The sequence below is a fragment of the Aptenodytes patagonicus genome, chromosome 19, assembly GCF_965638725.1.
Source record: "Aptenodytes patagonicus chromosome 19, bAptPat1.pri.cur, whole genome shotgun sequence".
NCBI lineage: Eukaryota > Metazoa > Chordata > Aves > Sphenisciformes > Spheniscidae > Aptenodytes > Aptenodytes patagonicus.
Genome location: NC_134967.1, coordinates 5,066,323 through 5,086,635, shown reverse-complemented (window position 1 = coordinate 5,086,635; position 20,313 = coordinate 5,066,323). Strand labels below are relative to the sequence as shown.

Below are 20,313 nucleotides of genomic sequence, written 5' to 3'. Positions count from 1 at the left end.
GCATGCCATGAACAAAAAATATTACATTTGAGACCTGGTCTTAAGGTCACCCAGCTCAGACTCAAGTATGGAGCAGTGGCACTTTGGGAAAGGGCACTTGCACAGAATACAGAGGCACTCCTTGTAGTGATCTTCATGGCAATCTTTCAATGCTATTTTTTAGCCATTCTGATTACCTATAATAAAAACATATGGACTGCATCTCATATTTAGTAGTAGGAAAATAGGCCAAGTAGCATTTTTGGGGTGTAGCTTTTACTGTAAATTGAATTGGAAGTATACATTGTACTTTGCAACAGAAAGGTCTGTCTACAGCCTGTACTTTTAACACAGATGAGGCAGGAATATAAAAGCTAATAATGAGATCCTCATATAGGAAAAGTCATGAAGCATGTCAGCTTCCCTGGTTACTGAGCTAGAAGCCTCACTCAAGTTATTTCACACAAGTTATTGGAAACAGATGAAGTGCAAAGCAGCAACGAGACAATTCTGCTGAAGGGAAAGGGTGCAACAGAGCCCAGGAGACTATTTCTTTCATTGACACAAGGACATTCAACATCTGCAGTCCAGAATCCAAATATGACCTTGAAAATGGGTTGTAAAGCATCATATACTCCTCACCCTCCTTCTTTGAAGGCAGACATAAAATACTTGTGTTAAACAATTTACAGATTCTCTCTCCGTGTGTGGGTGCTGACTGCTCAGGTCCCAGCAGACTGGTGCACAGCCACTGCCATTCATCCAACAAAGGGGTCAGCCGCGGTCACATTCTCAACGCAGAACTCCAGGACACTGCTTGGTATTCAACAGTGCGGTTTGCACCATGCTTCTTTCCAAGGTAGCAAAGAACACATTTAACAGAGCTATTTGAAATACAGTGCCCACATATTTACAGAAACTAACTGGATGGTTAGTCACTACTAGCCATCCTGGTTTAAACACTACTGCAAAGTTATGTACAGGAAACTTGAAGAGCAGAACATTATCTTATAACCTGGAATTCAAACTCACTGACTTTATTAACACAGGTGAAGTTGCTCAGCAATTACATGCTGAGTGAGACAGGTCAAGCCCCACATGTTTGTCACCCCAACCACATTCCAGTCATTGCATCAGTTCCATTCAGCCAACACCCAGCTCAGACTCAAGTACGGAGCAGTGGCACTTTGGGAAAGGGCACTAGAAAGGGAATTTACACAGAATATAAAGTGGCACTCTGTAGCGATCTTCGTGGCAAATCTTCAATGATTTTTTAGCCATTCTCATTACCTATAACACACCCTGCTTCTCCCCAGAAAGCCTGGAACTGATGGTCATCTTTGGCTCTATAATGAGGAAAAAAACTGAAAGTAAAAAACCATAGAAAAGTAGTATTTTATCAGGAAATCTGCTGTACTAGCTCAAAACAGCTGTCTCATGACAAGTATCCTGCAAAGGTAGAGATGACATTTCAGAAGATTTGCAACAGAAGGATACCGTGCTCCCTTCTGGCCACCCATTATCTTCTGAGTGCAGAATTTTTACAGACAGTTCATGAAGTTTCACTGCTCCCTGTAATTGGTGCAATTATGTTCATGTCTGGAAAAAAAAGGTATATAGAAGTGTGGGCAACCAAAGTCATAGCTAGTTTTTTTTTTTTTAAAGAGGGTTGGAGCTCCAGTGTCCCTGGATTACGACATCCAGCTCATGCCAAGTCAGCAAGGGCCATAGAAAAAAGACAAAACCAACTTGGTTTGATCAAAATTAATGTAAGCTCTTATCCTCTGTGTGAGTACTGGAAGTTTAAACAAGATTTAGGCAAGGCCTTTCCTTCTTCCAAGGTTGGGGTGCTCTTGCATTTCCTCCCTTAAAATGATCCCATATCATAGATTGGTCCTTTCCATAAATCCTCTTTGCCTCCCTCTTATCCAGACAAGGTAAGAAGTAATTTCTCATTACATAATTAAAATCTAATTAATTCTTCCCCAGAAAGATCCGCTAAGTTTTTAGGCACCTGACTCCATGTATTTGTAATGCATAGCTGCTGACCAGCACCCAGGAGAAATAGTGACTACAGGTGAGTTGCTCCCATGCTAGGTTCAAAGCCAAGTTAGCTTGTCATTGCCAGCCTGAAATTGAGGCTCAGATGAATTCTTAAAAGCAGGCCCTTCTCCCAATATCTAGTATTGCATTTTTGCAGTGTTACTAACAATAGCTAGTATTTTACTCTCAGGAAGATGCATGTGGGAAGGACAAAGAAAGAGCAAAGCAACTTGCAACATGATTATCTTCTCCTTTCTTCATCCCATCTCTGATGCAGTGACCACATCATCAAGCATCCTGTGGCATTTCTCACATTAGCCCTCTGCTCCGTCAGACACCCCAAGCCCCAGTGCAACACAGTACACCTGGGCAGCATCCCAACCTGGACCCCCATCCACCTCTAAAGCCAGGGAGATGAGGCAGGCCCAACAATGTGTAGCACTTCTAGGGCAGTATACTTGCTGATTGCTTCCTTGACTATTGTTCACAACAACCAGCTAAGACACTGCCAAAGAAACACTCACAGCTGGCATCACTCAAGGAGGGAAGTTAGGGCAGGTTGTTCGAGCTCCTCCTCTCTTCTCATTCTCAGAAGGCAAGAGTCTGGTGACAAACAAACAGTCAATGAAGCAACTGCAGCAGTACTAAAGAAAACAACTTTCAAGGGAGAAGAGGCTCAAAACCATAAATTGACAGTTACCCTGTCCCCTACCCCCAGTCTTGGTTAAGGTTTTTAAGAATTACAAATATTAACAAGATAAACCCAGCTTACTTGTCTGCAATATGTATTTATCTCAATGAGTTCCCAAGTTTCACACACCACCATTCAGGCAAGACAGTGGAACAATAAAGTGTTTCCAGATGCTTAATAGTTTAAGACAAAACTATTTAAAGTCTTGGTGGGTTCACTTCACTGCACAGCTCTGCTCCTAGGTCACGCATATGGTATGTTAGACAGAAAGAACTCACAGGGAACACCATCATCTGCAAAACAAATGAAAAAGGGACCAATACTTACTTGTACTAAAGCCATTTGACTTTCCCATTATACATGTGGAACAGCCTGAGATACACAAGATATGGTGTTATCTAGTATTCCTGCAATCCTCAGTTCCTGGAAACACATGAACATGTGAGGAGACAACCTTCAGGGCAAAGCAATTCCTTAACTCTTGCATCATAGCCTCAAAAAGCAGGTTATTACTCAAGGGCCTCTTGTGCAACACGAGTATAAAGGTAAAACATGCAGCATGACTAGAAGCTCAGTGGCTTTCGTCAGCCTCTAATTTCTTTCAGTCATCCCCTGGCAACACTACATCTGTATATTCCAAGACATCTAAGCCTTCTATTCCCCCTCCTAATGCATCAGGTTACAAATTCCAGAAAAACTCAGGAATTTAGTTTGTGTTTGGATAGCAAGACAGAGCTAAGACTCTCGATTCTTTCTTGCTCTCACCCTGTTTTGCTCACAATGAAACTGTATTTCATCTTCCAACAAGTTATCAGAAACCTGCCATCCTACAAAGAAAGGCACGAGCACCAACTGAAAGGCAAGAAATGGAAACACTTCAAACTGAAAAGCAGATGTTAACACACCAAACTCCTGGCTACCACTGAGTCTTCGATGGCCAGCATTTGGGAGCATATGTTTTTTTCAAAAGACATGCAGTAACCCAAGACAAACCTGTCGAGTTTATTGCAAGAGTCATGAGAAAGTTCAGTGGCTTCTATTGTACAGGATAGCAGTGCAGGTGATGGCGAAAGCTCATGCCCTCTATATAATATCAAAGGAGACTGACAAAGGTGAAATGAAGTGCTGTAACTGCACACCAATCAAACCAGCACAGCAGAGCACAGTAATACCCACCAGGCATTGTGATAACAGAACAAGGGCTCCATTCCCTGTGTTCCAGGAGACAGCACCAATTAATTAACAAATCACTTCTTGACTGTAACCTTTTCACCCTAAGGAAAAAAGCAAACAATTCTGAAACATCAAAATCAAGACTTGACAACAGTACCCACCTTCTTGCCCTGAAAACGTGTCCCACTCTGGAACTAGCTCTCTTGTTTAAACAATGACCTAACCATCCCTCCAACATTTCCCATCAGGATCAGAACAAACCAGACTATCTCAAAGGCAATTAACAGGTCAGGGACAAGCACAGCTATAGGAGAGCAAAACAATCTGGTGCAGAAGAGGAAAATACTACTTCATCTTTCATCCTCCTCCAGGGACATACGAGACTGCAGAATTGCTGTTTTGGGAACCGTAAAACTCTCCTTTGAGCCACTAAAAATTAAGCACGACAAGGCGAGGGAAAAGATGCTTTGGAGAACAACCTTGTATCTATGCAGCAGGATAATGATCCTGCTTTTAGTTTTTCAAATAATTTTAGCTCCCCTATTCTGCTTGCTACCTAAAGGAATTCCTAGTGCCTTAGGAAAGGAGGAAACAAGTAATCCAACTGAAACTGTTTAACACTCTGGGAGAACATGGAACAGCAAAACCACCCTTGTATTCAAGCCTCACAGGAAGGGCAGCCCCAAAAAATGTGCTCAACACCCAAAGTAGAAAAGAGGGAGTGCAGCATGGCACATCAGTACCACTCAGCTGGTCCAAACAAATCTACTCAAGCCTTCAGCCGCAAGGGGCCGGCATCTTAGATGCAAATGTATGTCTCAGTTGGATCTAATCCATTGAGTCCTGCTCCTGGCAGCCAAAGATCTCAATAAATCTAGACAATATCTATTAAATTAGTGCAGTTCATTATGATTTTTATTGTATAATCTGTCAACTGAATGGGGACTGCTGTACTAGGCACCGTACAGTGATGTAGTAGAAGAATGCATCCCTACCCCTAACGTTAGTGCAGAATAAACCCTAACAACTGTGTTGCATGAGACAAGATATTAATTCTTTCTCCCAAATCACTGCAGAGTCATCTTAGAAAAAGATGACCTTTCCATAATATGGACAAAAATCTTCATGGTATTAAGTATAAATGAAATCTCATCACAGGCAAGTATGTAGGAACACCCTTCTCCACCCTTCCTATTGATGTACCTGGAGAGTACATAAGCTGCAACTCAAAGTTTTTAATTACATGAGTCTGGGACAATAGACATGAGTATTTTTTCCCCACAAGTAAGAAGTTCACAAGCCTCCTCCACAGATGTGAATGGGACTTACCATCATGCGGAGTCCAAACAAGCTGGCAATCAGGCAAGGATCCTTCAGGTTTTACAAGCCCAGTTTGAGGACTATGCAGCAAGAGCTAAGGTACAGAGAAGCATCCCCTCTGCAGAGACCTAGAATCATTTAACTGATTATTCACTGCTGTGGCTGCAGGAAAAGCAAGCATTTGCAATACTGAAGAAAGTTATCCAGCTCTTGAGTTTGCTCTTATTTCTAGATGGATGATCAGTGGCTATATTTCTAGGGATGACTGACTTGGGAAGAGCTTTGAAGTCTTACAGGGAAACCAAACAGCTTAGCTAGTTTAGCATTAGAAGAGACCTGTGCAAAAGCACTAGCCAATAAGCTGAACAACTTTTCTGCTTCAGCAGCTTGTCTAACAGCAAATCCTTTTCTCTTCCCTTTAGTTCAAGTTTACTGTGATTGTGCATTTATGGAAAGCATTCTGCTTTAGGGAATTGTCTACAAGGAATTAGCCTATAAAGAAATCACTACTATAAAACAACAAGCTGATGGGTGTGGAGGATGGAAATACTCTCCTGTTACAGAAATACTGCATGCCAAGAAAGGTAGAGAGTCCTGCCAGGTAAGATCTGCAGCAATCATTTTGCCATCACTGAAATATGTGATATTATAAGCTTCATTTAATGAAGCACATTTATTTCAAGTTCATTCCCAGCATTGTGTCATCCTCCTATTGTCAACAAGCGGAGTTTTAGGCTATGACTGACCTAGTCCCAAGCCTTGAGCTAGTTCCTGGAGTTACACAAAGTCTCTCTAAAGATTTGAACAACTCCTGCTGGAAGCCTGATGCAAACAGATCCTGTCACTGGAGGCTCCAAATACTTCCTGTTTTAAAGCAAAAGAAAGCTGAGTTTTCATCTGTGAAATTTGTGGGTGAAACTCAGCAACAGGAGAAAGCTTGAATGAAAAAGATGAAATGACAGTTTTCAAACTTCAGAAAGATTTAGGTTGGAAGAGACTCCTGGATATCAGCTAGTTGAACTGCCTATTTTAAACAAGGCTAACTTCAAAACTATATCAGGATGCTCAATGTCTTTTATACAGGCTGCTTTAATCAACCCTGTCAAATAGACAGGGTTCTAAACCATAGAATTAGAAGTAATGTCTAGCTGAGTCTAGTATGCTTACTGGGATGAACTGGGATTCCACAGAAAAATCATCTTAAAGCTATACCAAACCACTAGTGGTGGTTGCAGAGCAAGAACAAATTCTCTCCTTTCTCCCAAAGGTGTCAGTCTTTCCTATTATGAACCTTCAGGTAGGCGAGGAAGTGTATTGCTTCTCCAAATACAGTCAGTTTTCCTGACTTATAACCTTTACAGACAGGTTTCCCTTTTTAAGAAAAGAATACATTTGATGAATTCTGACTTTGATTTGATACAAGTCCTATGATACGTGGATCCTGGGTTTTGGGTTAGTCTCTCCAAAAATTTTCAGACTAGTGCTGTATTATCCCATCTTCTACTGCAACTCCTGCGATACACCACCAAGTCAACCAGAAAATGGTTCTAGGCTATGACTCTCGGCAATGCTTATTAAGCATTGTTACTATCACACTTTTCCCTGTCACTTTCTTCTCCTCCAGCCTCCCTATAGCATCCTAATTCCCCAAGTACAGGACTCAAGCTGCTTAATCACTCCCGTTTGCCTTTTTTTTTTTATTAATCACACAGCAGAAGCCTTCCTCATGAGATGTATTGACATGACCCTAGATAGGAAAGGTATTTACCAGTTTCTTACAGTTCTGTGGTAGGAGATGATCCAGCTGGCAGTGGTACGCAAAGTCCATCTAAGCTCCCAAGTGACCCCAGCTTCCTGCTGCTAGGCCTGATATACCGCAAGCAAGCTGAGCACAGGCTCCAGAGCCGTGCAGACACCTGCTTCATAGTTCAGACTCACTGCAAACTCAGTTCCGGCTTTCTTGATATAGCCACGACTCCACCCCACGTACTGCCACCGCTCCTGCAGGCCAGCCTCACAGTAATAAGGAAATGGGACAATACCTTTGCAGTGAGTCACAGGCTGTCTAAAACAAAGCAGAACTAAGGGAAAAGAATAGACAGTACTAGCAATTCCTTTCTGTAAAACACAGAAAGACAGGCAAAAATCACGCAAGATAGGTAAGTGACAGAATGACAGGGGAAAAAATAGAGTCTATTGAGATGGGTCAGCATTTCTACCTGTAGGACAGCTGCATTCCTAACCCTACCGATTTTCAGCTAGTCACTTGGCTCAGAGGGACACAGCCTTTTGGGTAACAGGCTATTTTCGTCTTATTGCAGGTGACAAGTGAAAAAGCAGGAGCAGTTTTGCAGCCCTGGGATCATGTTGCAGATAGAAGCCAGATCTGCTCTCAGTAGCTTCTTTCCACAAACTTTCCTGTGCCCTGAGAAGCACAAGAGCTCTCAGATATAACAGGGAAAATTCAGGAAGGAGTTCAGATTATTACACTACTGAGATCTGCAGGACAGCTATGTCTGTCCCTCAATCACCTACTCCAAGAAACAGACACAAGAATTCCATAAAACAGGGTACAGTTAAGGATACTATGAAGAAGATCTAGAGCAACCACCTCCTCCCATTCCTTAAAAGGCATCATATTTAAAATCTACTACATCTCACTCAAGTGAATCTTCGTTTGGGATCTCACTGGGCCTGACCAATATCACTGGCTTAGGCAATATTAAATCCCCACATCAAAACAAGACAGAATCATGGAATTAATGTACACACTTACTGATTTTCTCCACATACTGTGTAGTGAGAAACATGCGCGCGCACACAGTACACCAGACTTGTGCCTTCTTCCACAGCAGGGTTGAACAATTCATTCTTTGCCAGATTCAGTGCCACTTCTTCCTTTCTTTCAGATTTCATCTTTCTTTTTACATGAAGGCAAGCAAAAAAAGCCCTCTGCTCTCTGCATTCTAGTAAATTCTGTCTTTCTTCCATTTCCTCCTGTAATAATAATAATAATTAACGAAGCTTTCATTACCTTTCTTCCCCTCTTCTTTCCCAAATGAGATCAGATATGTCCAGCCGCAACATCTTAACTTTGAATTAGTCGAGTCTCACTGGCTGGAAGAGCACCTAGAACTTGTGTTACCAAGAAAGCACATGCACTGTCATATTTCACACATTGAACTTACTGCATATTATCTCTTCCCTTTACACAATTCCCTCCCCATATCTTATCTAACTTAAGTAAAACACACAGCCAGAGTGAACTCCATCACCCAAAGGTTTAAGCAGAAGCAAAAATGTTCTGTTAAACCTGCTCTGTGGTCATTTGTCAAATACCATAAACATTGGTTCTCCCCATACAGCACCTTAGAGAAGGTCTTTAAGGAGTTATCATTTTGGAGCTTACACAAACAGCTCAATCCTACTAGCAGCTGAGCTAGCTACTACATCTACATAAGTGCCATTAATTTTTGGGCAGACATGCCACAGACGAAAGTACTTTCCAGCAGTGAGTTGTGCAAAACAGTAAAGCATGGTGGATAGCCCCATCCAAGGCTGCAATGCTGTCGTACCTCCTGGAAGCAAGGCTACCCCTCCTCCTAGCTGGCTCCATTCTGCAGCAGTCAGTAGAAGCTAACACCAGGCTATTTAGGGGTTCTGCTGATTCAGTACCTTGGGAGAGGCCTGGGCAGAGTCCAGTGCATTGCAGATTTCGGAGGACTGTAAGCCTCACAAGCACCCATGACTCATTAACCAAGCAATGCACAAGCATTAGCCCTAGATCATAAACCCAGAGTCATAGCTGTCAGTAGCCCCATGTCTACTCTAGCACGTCAGTCAAAAAACCAAAAACCTGTGGTTTTATAGCCTAGATGGGCCTGGGAAAGACAAGTTTATCCAACTGAAGAAGTTCCTGACCTGTCCCCCCAATTCAGCCTGCTGGGACAGAGAGGACACTGCCAGGCTGATTCATCGCAGAGATCTTACTGTCACAGCAGTTCTGTCCTTTCGGGCTTGTTAAGCTCAGGCTCCTCCTTTATCAGGACTTTGAAGGATCTTTATAGAGTCTCCTTCTGGACATGCCTCTTTTCTTCCAAGGCCAGACCCGCCCATTCATACATCTTTGCCTCAAAGCAAGAGGCCAAGTGTCAAACGAGGTCTGCTGCCTGCACAGCTACTCCCCTTGTCTGAGCTGCATTAGGGAAATTTATATTTTGATGCCCACTACTACATGGTCAGCCGCTCACCACAATAGCCAGAGAACTTCAGAAGAGTCCCATGCGCCACTGGCTGAAGTTGTCACCATCCTCTATGCTGAGAGATGCTCACCATGCACCACCAAAGCATGCAGGGAGATGTGAAGATCAGGATTATTATCAGCATGTTATCTGGCCTTCCCATCTGCCCAAGGAGATGAGATACACATTGTGACAAAGCTGGTGAGAGGGCAATAGGATGCGTGCAACACAACAAGGGAAGTTACTTTCAGATGCTCCCCAGAAGCACATCTTCCTCCCCACGTTTCCCCTGCCCAAGGTTACTTGTACTGAAACAGTGCCAGACATTGCTCCTGCATCTAGCTTCATCCTGGCTTCCGAGGTGAATAAAGCCTGCATTTAGCAAAACTTGACATGGGCTATATGGAGTTGCACAAGAGAAAAGACTACCATCCCTTGTAAGATGCATTTCAATCAATCATGAGTGCACTGCAATATTCTAGACAAGGTAAGAGTCTTGCATCTTAGCTGCTTCCCTTGTAAAGAGGTATAACAGTAGACCCACATCACCGGGGAGAACATCTACAGGAAGGCTCAAGTGAAAAAGATTCAAACTCCATTTTCAGCAGTATACAATTTGTTTACTCCAATTCCTCTTACCAAAGCCTTCTCTTGTCCACTGGGTGAAGGATTCTTATTTCAGGGAGAAGGTTGCTTCAGACAGGCTGGCCATAGTTTTGATGCCTGGTCACTGCTCCTACAATACATTCAAATACAGACAGAAAAAATACATAAAACTGAAGACTTGAATTAGAGCCCCACAGTTGTGTAAGCCCCTTCAGCTGAGTCTCTCTTTGGAAACAAAACAATGGCTCATGTGTTATTAACTTATCTCCATTTGCATTGAGATGGTCAGTACCAGTTACAGGAAGATTACTGGTGTTCTACCTACAAAGTACAAGGAAACACAGACTTGCCTACAAAACAGACTAGCAAGTTTCATCATACACTCAAAATGAGATCCCAGTTATACAAGGAAACCTGCTGAGGAGAAGTCCTCTCCATCCAGCTGTAGAGAACAAACAAATAACTTTTTTTATAAAAAGGAGAATTGACATCTTTTCAGCAAGAAACCACTGATGTTTTGTTTCTCATTTAACCAGCTTTCTTCCAAGGCCACAGTATAAGTGAGTGCAAGGAAAAGATTTTTCAAAATCTCTACTAAAAATCCTCTAGTTCCCCCACGCTTTGAGACAAGGGACATGCACTGGGATGTCAATAGGCCAGGACAGAAAAGAGTTCTCTTCTCATTATTGGTAAGAAATCTGCTATTGTGTCACTAACATTATAAGCCTGTCCATCCTTCATGATACAGAACAGATCGAAACAGAGCAAAGTATTAGAGAAAACAGTCAGCTAGCAGCAATAGACAATTTATAAGCTACTGTTTTCAGAGGAGTTTTTCCTTTCCTGCTCTGATCAAACTCCCTCCCCTAAAGCTTATCCACAGTTCTGTCTGTCTAGGTAGATGTTTTTGTCAGCCTTTTTAAGTGAGAAGAATGTTAAAAAGACTCACAAACCCACAAAAACTAGTTTTAGAGAATCTCAATCTGGAGTCAAAGGGACAAAGCAACAAGCATCCCTAGCATTACTCCACCAAGATCAGTGGAGTTGCCCAAGCAGTGACTTTAGCCTCATGTTACTGCTCCAACATCACTCACCCCTCAAATATTTTTTTGTGCCTCAGCTTTCTGAAGCTACTTAAAATAGGTCAATTAACTTTCTCTTGGGGGACAAAACACAGTGTGACATGACAAGACAGAAGCGTGGTCACCAGAACTGCCTGTACCCAGCATCCTTGGGTCAGGTGCAGAGGGCAGCAAGTGGGAGGAAAGAAAAAAGGAGCCTTGTTATTTAAGAATCCTTTGCCCCTCTTATCCTGTTTGGAATTTAGGCCGAGTAGGTCATTTCACAGAGCCCAGAGCCAACAGTTTCACTGTGCACATGGCTTTGTTGCACTCATTAGGCCTGAAGCAAAGTCCTAGATGCAACCCCATCCACAAGATACATTACTCTGTTAGACTACAAGTTCTCCAAAGGATAGAAGAGCTGCAGTCTGACCAACGTGTCCACTGAAACTGTCAGTGTTAAAGGCTTAAGGCCCAATCTGAAACTCCCTGCAGCTGCCTGCAAATGTAAACACACATGCAAACATAACTCCTTGCTGGAATGGTGCACCTTTAACATTACTGGTTGCCAATACCATCAATGGTAGGAGCAAAGTAGTCACTAGAAGAAAATGGCATTCATCATAACCAAATATTACATGTTTACTTTCAGGTCCTGCAAAATAACCCTTATCTCTGGTCTACTAAGCAAAACAAAAAAGCACCTCACACCACTTAAAAATTATGAAGCCAAAAACAATCAACCAAACTCACCCTCAGTAGGTGGAAACTCCAAACACACTGGCATATATACAGCTAATAAAATACCAAAACAGGCTGTACAGATGAGAGGTAGGTTGCTTACAGATGAATACATTTTATATCAGGGATAAAAGCTAAGCATGGGTGGGCCTGTCTTCAAAATACAGAAGAAAGCTTCATATCCATTCACCCCACCTGCTCTGCTGAGATGCCCCTGAAAGGTAGCAGGGGAAATAACACCAAACCCTGAGCCCAGATCTGTGCTGGTGTGGACAGTTAACTCTAAGGGACTGGTACTTACTTACTTCTGATCTGAAATGACTCCTAGTGTCTTTTTCAATTCTTATCTGAGCTAGCCCTTCCTAACTACTGGAAAGGCCTATCTCCTACATAATGTAACAGTTACCTAGATAATAGATAATCCCATTGGCAGTTTGCACAGACACCTGAAAGCTCGTGATATGCAGCTGAGCAATGCATAGGGCACCCAGATGCAGGTAAAGCCAAGCTTCACTTTGCCAATATTCAGGAAGACTGAAGAGGGGCAGTGGGGAACAAAGCCAAACACAGCATAACAGAGCTTTCTTCCCCCATGTGAGCATCAGGTGATACCAGCATTTGAGCTATATTATTTACCCTTTCCATTACAAAATGAATGTGGAGGCAACATGTTGAGCCAGGTAACAACACTGGAAATAGCACAAACTGTCCTCTTCATTTTAATTGTAGCAGGAGAGGGGGATAGCTGCCAGCTCCTTGCAAAGAGCAAAGAATTAAGCATTCAGCTTCCATGTTCCCCTATGTAAATGCTAGACGTGACAATGAACCAGAGTGGCTAATACCACATGAATTCAGTTACCTTGTCTCCTGGATGTAGAAGCCGGACAACTAACTCACCAGAACGACTTACTGCTCACTAGACTCAAGCTGCTAAGGAGCATCCTCAGCTTTCCCTGTACAGCTGCAGCACATTCGGATAGTGTGAGCACACAGCTGCTTTTTTGGATGCTATTACTTTCTGGGATCCCTCAAAAACTATACACTCACCAGTATCCCCCAGCTCCAATGCGCATTTGTGAATGAAGGCCTTGAAGAAAGGGGGCTACAGAAGAGGAAAAAAAGGAAAAGGAAAAGGAAACACCCTTTACCCCAACGACAAACTAGCAAGGGCAGCTACTGTAACTTTCTCCCACATGACTTAAGAGCTCTGAAAGCTCACCTATCTGTACATTTTTGCGCAGACCACCACCACCTTCCACAGCCCCACTCAGACACAACCAGGCTCTGCAGAAAAGCTGGCAGAGAGTATAACACAGGCAGATACATACGGTACATCTGCAGGCACAAGTACAAACAGACAGACTGCACTTACCTGAAGAGAGAGAAGGTCAGAAAGGCTCCAGTTTAGTGGATTGCTGCTGGGGTCTCTCAAGGAGTTCTCATCAGCAAAGCAGCTGCACATCGCAGAGGCAGATCCTCTGATCCACTCGGATCCCTGTGATCGCAAAGACAAAGGCAGGCTCAGGCCTGAACAAGCCCAGACAAGCCCAAATAAAGCCTCTTCCTGAGCCTGCCCGGTTACAAGGCCAGCCCTCTGGATGTCAGAGCTAGGTACCACGGCCCATCTCCCACGGCCCGCAGGCTGGTGCAGCCTACAGAGAGGTCAGCACACATCAGTTTGTGACAATACAGGACCTAATTTCTTCCGGTGCAATGTCATTGATTTCAGTGAAGCTGAAATACACTGAATGGGAGCACTTCAACTTCAGCACGCTTGTGCCAGGGCTGAATTTAATCTATTCCACTGAAAGAAGCCCACATTAGGAAAAATGCAAGATTTCTCCAGGATTCTTCCTGGCAAAGGAATGTAACCCACAACTTTGCAATCACATAAGAGGCTCCAGTAATTGGAAAAAGCAAACTGGCAACCGAGAGACATACTGCAGCAATGACATCAGAAACCCATTGGTGCCAGACCCCAGGTTTGAAATGCACACACCATCAAACCCATCCGTCAGGGTCTGGAGGCTTTCTTCCCGCCAGCCCATGAAGCCTAAGTCCACCCATCCCAAATATGCTCCCCCATCACCCCCAACACTAATTTTGTTACAAATGGTAGGGTTGCAGAAGGAGGCTAAGGCACCTCATTCATTCTCTGGAGAAGCACTTATCGTGCACACAGCTAATTAATAACAAGCCTTTCAGAGACAGAACTGCAGCAGTCTCCTCCCCACTCACACAATGCAGATATTTTTCCTCTCCTTTGTATCAGTGAGTGTTCACATTTACTTTTCTTAATAAAGCTGCAGGGCCAGATTCAGATTTCAGCACAGCACAAGCTCAGAGCAACCCCGATGCCTTACTGGATGACTCCACTGTTACCTACTTGAGAGAGTAAGGAATTTGGCCCATTAAATCCAGCCATGATAACATAAGAAAACACCTGCACAAAATGAAACCAAGCTTGCAGGTTTTGGCTTTTTTTTTTTCTTTTTAGACAGACTGCTATACAGACCACCCAATTCTACAACATTGTTCAACCAACAATTAGTAGAGCTCCTCTGAAGTTTCCAGTGCCCACAGAGATCAGGCTAACTTACACTGAGGCTGTCCCCCTTCTGCAGCAGCAAATGGCACTTCCCTCCTCTGCTTTCCTCCAGGTGCCCTTGCTTCCCTGTGGTGACATGAAGATGCAGCTGGGGGAAGAAAAGGGAGTCAGGATGCACAGCATGATGAGAGTGAGTGGGATATCTGACAGCTCCAAATCATTTTTTAATTAATTTCCATTAAAATATTTTAAAAATAAGCTAGCCTTATGCACAGACTTCCCTAAGCTTGTACTACAAGGGGATGAGCCCTTCATTCCTTTCCCCCACATCTTCTACTTGGGAAGGCTGCAGAGCAGAGTCCCCCTGGAAAGGAGTGCGAGGTGTTGAACAGTTAACAGCAACAGGCAGCAAGAAGGGCTAATTCTGCATTTGCTTATACAATTCATAAGGGCTCTCCTACTTCATGAGACTGAGGTTTCCACCTTACTCAAAATTCTAACCTGACAGCTTCCAAATAAAATAATAAAAAACCAAAACAAAACCCAACAGCTTCTGAACAGCCTTTCTTTTCCACATGAGACAGTGGAGAGCTCTCTGCAGCCCAGGAAATCCCATCATTTTCCCACCCTTCACAACTCCCACTTCCTAACACCAATTTAGAGTTTGATGCAGAGGTTGGCTGATTTGGTACAAATAAGAAATATTTCAAGTCTCCAGTCTTCGAGTGTCTGCACTTCAGTTTACACAGGAAGCAAGTGTAAAAGCTATTACATTAAAATAGAAAAGGAAGTGTGCAAACCATGTTCAATCCAGATGGCAAATTTTCTATCATCTCTGCCTTTAAGCTAATAGTTTCCATGGTTTATATAAGAAATAAGAAGAGATTACATGCTGAGGTAGCCACAAATGGCAACTGATTGTATCCCTAACTTAGGAAGTGCTACAAACACCTAAGCTTTCACAAAACGTCAAGTGGCCCCACCTAGTAAGAGTCACTGTTCAGTAAGGGCTGGTTTTGATAAGCCATCCAAACAGCGAAAGCAATAGTCAAGAGCTCTGATCAACTTCTGAAGAGTGACTGTATGAAATGTGTATATACATTGGTCACACTGGGCTAGTACACTGCAGCACAGCTCTAACATTGCTCAAGAGATCAAGCAGGCCTACAGCCTCTTTCCAGAAAGAGCTCTTTAATATTTTCATGGTGGAACTTGTATAGTTATACACACACATTCACCCTAGTGCATGCCAACAACGGACAACAGCACACAAGCATAAGTGACTACAGCCATTTTGACAACCAGCATTTGGGCTAGCAAAGTGACATGCCAGAGCAGTCCTCTGGCACTGAATTGAGAAAGCCTGTTACAGAGGAGGAGAAATGGAGTCCGTGACTCAGCTATACTCTACCCACACAGACCCGGATGAGAGAAGGCCCTTTAAACTGCGTGTTTCTACTGATGCTGGATTTGTTCCTATGTCCATCGCTTCTCATAACTGCCTTCTTTCTCCTCCCTATATATTGCAGAGCTCCTCTTAGATCATGCTCTGGCCCTGAAAAGCAGAAAAAGCCAGAGTAAAAAGAACACGTCCCCCAACATGGCATAAAAGGGAACAATAACTAGAAAGATGAAAGGTGGCCTGAAGGAACCAGGTTGCATAGGGACAGCTTGGATGAATTTTTACTCTTGTGTGCATGAAATTACTTATTTTCCCCATTCATTCTGGGCTTTGTGATTCGCCCCACCCTCTTCAGCCCCAAGCAACCGTAGATCCTTGCAACATTCAGCTGCTTTTGCCTGATTAGGGATGCTCTCAAGCACACAGGCTGCAGCACAAGAGGAGGCTCCCCAGGTGTGCACCTGTGGCCATGCCAGTCTCCACACATATTTACACTGCACATGGATTCCTTTGGGTTGGCCTTATGGTATCACCACAGGTTAGGGCATGCCTGGAAGCTCCCTTTAAAAGCAGGGCTCGAAGCCAAATGCTTGAGATTCGCCAAGGATGGGTGGGTAGTCTGACAGACCCTAAGCAGATTTAATGGCTGAAAATACACTCCTATTCACTGTTGGGCACCACCGCCCCAGGAACAAGCAGATTTTTGTCATTTCCCAGACAATTGAGACACACTACAGTTGAACAGAAAGATTAAGCTGAATGACCCTGTTAAGTGCACACATTTGGAAGCCAGCAATCCAAGGCTTCCTACAGGCATGCTGGCACCATGACTGAACAGGTTTTTTTGAAGAAGGACTGGCATCCTGCCATACAAGGGGCAACTGCTGCCTTTAACCTGCATGAGCTGTCACCACTTCAAAACCATGATCCCATCCACCAAAGTTCATTACGGGTGGGTCTCACTGATGAAAGCTCTCCAGAGCACAGAAACAGCAACTAGCAGCTGAGCTACTCTTGCTGAAATTTCAGCTCAGCTTACTCTTGCTGAGCATTTAGGACTCTACTGACACTTGGGGAGCACTTGAACTGGTCTCGCTGATAGTGCCCTTATTGCTAAACCAAGCTGCCTTCAGACATAACCTGATTACAGGGTAGGAAGCTCTTCCCAGAGAGAGCTGCTGGATGCTGCTGCTTGCTCTTCACAGCAGCAGAGGGAGGCAGAAGAGCCAGTGGCTAGAAGCCAACACCAGAGGTTCCACTTAAACTAAGCAGAGAAACTGCATTAGGGACTGAAATTCAGTACCTAGGCAAAAGGTGGATTACTTCATCTTCAAATCAAGGTGAATCACCTTTCTGACATTCTGGTTCAGCCCAGCAATCTAGTAGACTAACTGAATGAATTATCACTGCTTAGTGGTCAGATTACTTTAGTAGATCCGTTCTGTCCTCAAACTCTAGGGAACTATGATCTGAATGTGAATTTACTTTATCTCACATTTTACCTTCACAGCTATCCTTAATCACAGTATCATGCACTAGTTAAACTTGTATGGTGTACAGATATTAGCAGTAGGTTTTAATGCCAGTGAGAAAGAAATACATATGCACAGGAAAAATTACCTACTATCGTTCACTGAGTGTCAGTTTGTTGATCTCCATCCTGCAGCCAAGACATCATGACACCAAGTTACCGCTTTGCCTACCAAGGGTAAAAGAGTATTCTCAAATACTGTGGAGGAAAACAGCAGCCTCAGTGCTTCCTTTAAGGTCCCAACCACTCCCCATCCATTCCAACGCCTTCCCCTCAATGGTACCACTATGGAGGTAGATTCACGAACACTTACGCAAGCTGTCAGTCACAAGTCACTAATATGCGACTTCTCTCCTCTCAAAAAACATCACTTTAACATATAGATGGCAAAATTCTTGGTAAACAGGAAAAAAATTCAGGCTTTCCCCAAAGTACATGTTTCCAATCTCCTTTGCAAGGGCAAATAAGCAGAGGACTTTGTAGCTATCCACCTGTAATGAGCAGAGGATCCAGTTACCTTAATTGCAGCAAAGTGGCCCGTTAACAATGAACTGAAAGACTGTATGTACAACACCAGTTACCATATTCATGGTTGTATTTATTATATAAATAGTTTGTGCCCACCCAACAGGCCCTTTTACCTTGTATCATGAGCATTTCCCAGAGGCTAAGTAAAACATGGCTGAAACATAGCGCAAGGTCTTCATACAAACCCGACAAACCTCAGTAACCTGTTTTACATCTTCCATTGCGGAAATACCTTGGTTAGTGTCTAAGTTGGGACACTTCAGCAGCAAACGTGGAAGGCATCCAACTGCAGTGTCATGTTTGAACAAGTTCCCTTAGCTAAGGGAATGCCATGCTTCAGCAGAGCTGGATTAATTGTCCGTGTGTACAAGCTCATAGCCTGTGTTAACAGGAGTTAACACAACAAATACCAGCTCACACTGAGGGAGCATTAGCCTGAATCAGCTGCCTCTCATATGCTATAGTCTAAGAGTACGAAGGCACATTTCACCTACCAACTCAACTTGAGATAACATGATTGGTGTCTAAGCATATCATTACTTCACTCTTGCAGCTACCTCTCTGCTCAAGTTTTTACTTGCAGCAACTAGATGGACAAGGGCTGGAGGCTAAGACACATTAACCACCTGAAACTTGAACATAAGCGTAAGAGAAGTTCTCAGGCTGCTAGAGGAACACAAGCTGTCATGAACTCACTGACTTGAAAACTCAGACACAGGTCCAGCTCTCCTCAGCTCCTCTGCAGATACTTTCTCCCTAGGCTGTCTTCTGGCAAGACTGCTGCAGACATACGTGCATACTTCATAGAGACTAATTACAGCTAATGAGACGGGGACAGTCTTTTTAGTTGCATAGGTGTAAACACAGAGCAAAGCAATTAGCATCAGTGAGCATACTGCTACTCAGCAAATGCTTAGGTTGCTACATTATTGGTGCTCCCACTCATCTTGCAAATCTGAGTTACCACTTTCACAGCCACATGAAAGACCCAGGTCTTTCTAATCCTGAATCTAGTTTCTGTAGTGTTTGGATTGTTCTTTAGCTGTCACATTCTGCAAGTACACCTGTCAATGCTGGGCTCTCCTTTTGCTTCACATTTAAGGAGAGAGTAACTGGAAAGACTGCTGAAGACCTGACAAGGGCAGAAAAGCCCTGATGAAACACGAGTCACTGCAGAGTTCAGTGAGCCTTCCCAAATCCCTGCATGGCTGGCAGGTTGTCAGGGATCCTATGTGGCCCAGGCTGCTGGCAGCAGTCTGGCTAAGTTTATATCACATCACAGTCGCCAAACAGAGGTGCTGTGTTTGAAAAGAAAAGTAATCAGTGAAGATGGTGGAGGGAATAAAATAAATAAATGTATCAATAAGCACTTTGAGGATTTGTGAAGGCATATTTTGCCCAAGAAGGGAAATATCTTAAGATTTAAGGAAAGACCACCTCACAGGTAATGGTCTAATATACAAGCTCCCCCTGCACACCATGTGCTAATTAGCCTCCCCCATCAGTGCACAGCAACTGAGGTCTGGTTCCATTTCCTGCGCTGCCTCTGTCTAAACTGACAAAAACCCATCCAGACATCACCAAAAGCGTCATCTACCAGAAGCTCCTGGTTTCCAAGAACGCTGGCAAATTCTCTCCCGAACCATTTTGTGGGTACAACAGCCTATGAACATTTCCCCTTTTTGCAGAAACAGGAAACAGAAGCAGAGCACTTAGCATAAGGAACCATACTAATTTAAGCACAGAGCAAGGGATGACATTCCAGGCAATTGAGCATGTCTCCAGCAACGAGTGAAACATCTGACTGCTCAAACTGAAGTGCCTTATTCACTCTGATAGCCTGTTTGGCCCTGCTCAGACATGTACCAGTTGCAAGATCAGGATTCTTCTCTTCGTAAGATTCTCTCTCCCTCCTGACCAGATAGAAACCAAAGCAAGGACACCCCCCCCCCCAGATCTCCATGCTGCACAGGAGATGGCATCCAGCAATAACTGCCAGGTGCAGGTACACCTCAACACATTGACATGGTTTGCAACTGCCCTGTTAGAAAGAATTTGTACCACTGATGGACTGAGACACACTGAAGTTCACTAGGCTGCAAAAGCCCGAAGTTGAGGCACTTTGACATATTTACTTTTCTGCAATGCAAAAACCTGTCCCTGTAGTCTCAGGAAAAAGAATGCTACAGCAGACACAGCAGTCACATTACTCCTCTAAGAAGCAGACACCTCTTCAAACAGCCATTAATCTCCTCCTGGACTGTGTCACTCCTCCCCAGTGTCACACCCACTTATAAGAGCAGGGCCTGGATGGCACAGGGATTCTGTGTATTAGTTGATGGAACAAGTAAGAGCAGCAAGCTGGAGACCCAGCTTCAGATAAAAAAGGCAAGACGACAAAAGACAGACTTTTGTGCTAAGGTCATAAGAGCAAAGAGTCACAAGAAAC

The 20,313-nt window shown here is 43.6% G+C and overlaps 1 long non-coding RNA gene across 1 annotated transcript; it reads right to left on the bottom strand.

Moving 5' to 3' along the window:
• Window positions 1-2,790: 2,790 nt before the first annotated feature.
• On the bottom strand, window positions 2,791-7,166 carry LOC143169066 (uncharacterized). Its single transcript, XR_012996844.1, has 4 exons — window positions 6,975-7,166; window positions 5,216-5,334; window positions 3,890-3,987; window positions 2,791-3,006 (listed from the first exon to the last, which is right to left on the bottom strand). It is a non-coding gene; the product is annotated as an uncharacterized LOC143169066 (long non-coding RNA).
• Between the last annotated feature and the right edge of the window lie 13,147 nt (window positions 7,167-20,313).